Here is a 4,195-nt window from a genome sequence, read left to right as displayed (position 1 = left end):
GGCCGCGTCTGTGCGCGCCATTTGCCTTGGCTGGAGACCGTACCAACTGCTGCGCCATCACTCACCTTAGCCGCGCCCGCCATCTCGCTGAAAGTCCTGACGTGCATTTGGGACAGCTCGCTTGCATGGCAGATTTGTACAGCTGCTTCACATGTCAGCTCCGTTTCCCTTAGCAGCCTTTCTCTGACCTTTTTATCCTCCACGCCAAAAACGATCTGGTCCCGTATCATGGAGTCCCTCAGCGTAGCAAAGTTGCATGACTGTGCTTTTAGCTTCAGGTCAGTCAGAAAGCTATCAAAAGGCTCATGCTGCTGCACACTTGAACGGAATACATATCTCTCGTATGTTTCGTTCTTTCTGGGAGAGCAGTGGGCATCACATTTCTCGAGCACTTTATCCAGTTTGTCTTTATCAGCCTGCTCTTCATACACAAAAGTATTGTACACTTCTATCGCCTGTGGGCCTGCTATAGTTAGCAGTAGCGCTACCTTCCATGTCGCTTGTCACAACTCCTCACTTAATGTGTTTTTATTTTACTTCATAATTTACTCCTGGTACCATGTTTTGTTTGTTGGTCTATTAATGAACTGACTCGTGCTCCATGCTAAAGTGTTAGCCAAGTTTAATCAAGAGGTCTTGTTCGGGTCCCTTACCGTACATGTGGATTTAAACATAGGTCACAACTATGTGGCGACACCTTGTGGTAGGAGTGTGTATCTATCTAATCAACACAGTTTACAGCATTTGCAGAAGTCTCATTGGACTCTAGGATACCGATTTTTAATCAAGAAGTAATGTTCTGACGTCCAGTATAACAGAGTAAATAATGAATACACTCACCCTGTTTCCTTCCTCCCGCTCTGTCGAGTTGTAAAATGGAGTCTGGCAGACTTCCTACTTTGCCTTTAACGTCCTCACCTGTCTGCAGCAGCTCATCCCCTTGTTTGCATAACCAAATGTATCAGCTGAACAGGAACACATACAGGGATTATTTTCAGTAAAATAGAAAAAGACATGCAGCTAAAAAAGGAGGGGGAGGGGTATAATTAATGGAGAGGGAAAGGATTCTTTTAAATCAGGTAGAGAGCTAGTCTGAAACTATTTTATAAATATAATTAAATACACTGAAAACAATACAACAATTCAAATGGCTCCAGGAGTGGCAACTCAAGAGAGGCTTCTCAATTCTTAAATGTCCCCTCCTCGACTCCTATCCTCGAGACTTAGTCCCGCCCACAGGAGATGCGAGCGGAGGACTGAGGAGCGGAACCAAGGAGAGAGGAGGGGAAGCAGCAGGCAGTTAGAGAAATGAGGGCCGTATCTCAATCGCGAGGATGCTTGCTTGGTAGCACATGTCTTCCGAGTCACTTCCTTCAGAAGCTAGGCAAGAATCCTTCCTGGCATTCGGAAAACGAAGAGTGGAACAGGCGAGCAAGTGTGCAGGTGTGCGTCATATGAGAGGCCCCGCCTTACATTTTCCGCCATAGATTTGGGGAAATTGGTCCGTGCGCAAAGCATTGTGGGGATTTTAAGGACGCGAAGTATACCCATGTGCAGCCTCGAAATTACCCCCAAACCAAGGGCGCGGCCTCGGTGGAATTCCATGTATGCTGGAGATTGGAACAGTCCTTCAGCGGCTCTCGATGACGTAGTATCCTTGAAATATTGGCTTGGAAGCCAGTTTCCTCGCGATTGAGAAACGGGCTACAGATGCGGACACACACACACATAAATATATTTATATAAATAATATATACAATTTAAAGTATGAGAGCACTCTCATAATAACGTAACACAATCAGAGACTGGATATATCCGCCCCTCTCTCTGGTCGCTGAAATGGGGAATTGAAATTACGGGCCAAAAGTTGTATTTACAAGTATTAAAAGTAAGCAGAGGACACCAAACCAACTGAGACCCGTCTGTCCGCCGCATCTACGCACTGTACAACACACACACCTACACACTGCCACACACACACACACACACACCTACAGCTCCTAAAGCAGTGCTTCTTTTGCGGCTTTCACACCAGCGCTTTTCCCTTTCTAGCTCCGAGCTAGAGCTTTTCTGGTTCAGCTCCGGTTTCCCTTTTCTGCTCCCGCTCTGTTCACACCGCCCAGAGCCCGACTGGTGCTGCCGCTGCTGCGTCATGACGTCACCGTTTACATCGATGATTTGCTCCCCAACGGCATTACGGCGCTCACAACAACAACAACTGCGTCGGGTTGATGATCGTGTTGCTTTTAATCACATGAAGCCAGATTAAATTAAATAACGACTTCTCCAACCTTATACTTTGCTCCAGAGTGCCGTGGTTCATTGTTTATTAATGTGTTTCTGCAGCATTTACCGACCGCTGCAGTGTTGGCTGCTCTTCCACGGGAGTTTATTCTCCTCCGTTAGCTCCCGGTTAGCTCACACTGCAGCGGCCGCTCTAAAGTATTCACTGTCCGACTCACACAAGCAGCTGATACATATCCCCAGTTCCCCTTAGCCTAAGTGAATGTGTGTCAGTCTGAATTGACGCTGTTTGGTATCACAACGCTGTTATGAAAGTTTCTCTGGTATAAAATGGGTGCTGTTAGCATAGCAACCGAAGCTAAACTGACTACTTGCTATTGCTATCCTATTGTGGCATAAACCGTTTTCTACAGGCACATTTTACCGGCGTATTTTTATTATGATTCTACTTGTGATAGTCGGACACGACAACCTGTGCAGCCCATGTATTGATTCCATCCGATAGCTGCTATAATACTTGCAACACGTCTGCCCCTCTCCACAATGATCAATAACAGTGAACGGATGGTCAAAGTAAGGTACAAATAAACAGAATCACACGAAGCCTGGTTAGTGTTGCCTGACTTTATAAAGTGTGTTTATAAGCACTACTGCTTGTAGGCAGGCATGACAGTCGACCCATGTTCAGGGGAGGTGGGTTTAGTTTCCTGCACGCCTCGACGTAGAGAGACGTAAGCGACGCCACCTCTTAGCTCCGAAGCTCTTGCCTCTAGAGTCTAGACCGACAATTTTTTGGAGCTGGAAGTGAACCAGATTCCGGAGCTAAGAGCCGGCGCCGCTGCGGTGTGAACAGGAAAAACCGGCGCTTTTCAGGCTCCAGCTCCGAGCCGGAGCTGAAAAAGCGCTGGTGTGAAAGAGGCATTGTGTGGTCCGCGGACCACTGGTGGTCCGTGAGCGCCCCCGGTCCGTGAGTATATTGGTAACATTTCACATTTGAAATAAATAAATACATTTAAGCTCTCCGCACTCTCGCGGGAACATCTCCGCAATGGAGCGAGCGTAAGTTTCACTTTTGATTGTATGAAATAGCCCAGCGCAACACCTTCATCAGACATGTTGTACTTGTTTGTACCATTTTCAGGCGATTTGTAATCTGTTCTAGAAAAACGATGTGATTTTGGATATTTGTGGAGTGAGGTGGTCCGCGAGTGTTTTTTTATTGGTTAAGTGGTCCTTGGTATGAAAAAGTTTGAGAAACACTGTCCTAAAGCATAATCAGGCTACAGCCGTTGTGTATTTTATTATGTGAAGCACTAAATGGTCTTAGAAAAATATCGACTCTTTGTTTTTAGATATCTACTAAACTAAAGCAAATAAAGAGAGTAGGCCTGTTATACTGAGTGATATATATTATACACACTGCTCTGCTTTCTGCACGGACCTCACAGCTGTTCTCTCTGGAAACATCGCGACACGATGAAAGCAGTTCCTAAAATAATATCCAGGGAATGCATGCAGAGCTGTCATTGGCTGAGATAAGTCCGGCCGTGCGTCATGCCTCCACCGTTCCCGGAAATGCATCCGCGGAGGAGCCGTGGAGGAACCATCAGTGTATCCTCGGTTATAGCTCCTCCTGAGAGCCTCCTCGACGCTCGATCCTCGGTCCTCGGTGTGCATTTAGAGAAATTAGACGTCCTTCAAAATGGCACGCTGAAATTCATTTCCGGGTCACTACCAGAGGACCGAGGAGTCGAGGAGGGGACATTTGAGTATTGAGAATCAGTATTGAGTATTGTCAATCGGCATGGCAGAAGGGGTTCAAATCCGATCCAAACATTTCAAAATAAAAGCATGCAGGAGGAAGTAAAACCAGTTGAAAAGCAAACACATTTCAGAGTAAAAGCACACAATAAAAAGGGTATAAAAGACACTTAAAAACCATGCAATAATG

Source organism: Gymnodraco acuticeps, unplaced genomic scaffold, assembly GCF_902827175.1.
Source record: "Gymnodraco acuticeps unplaced genomic scaffold, fGymAcu1.1, whole genome shotgun sequence".
NCBI lineage: Eukaryota > Metazoa > Chordata > Actinopteri > Perciformes > Bathydraconidae > Gymnodraco > Gymnodraco acuticeps.
The sequence above is the reverse complement of the archived record's forward strand: the minus strand, read 5'-3'. Positions refer to the sequence as shown.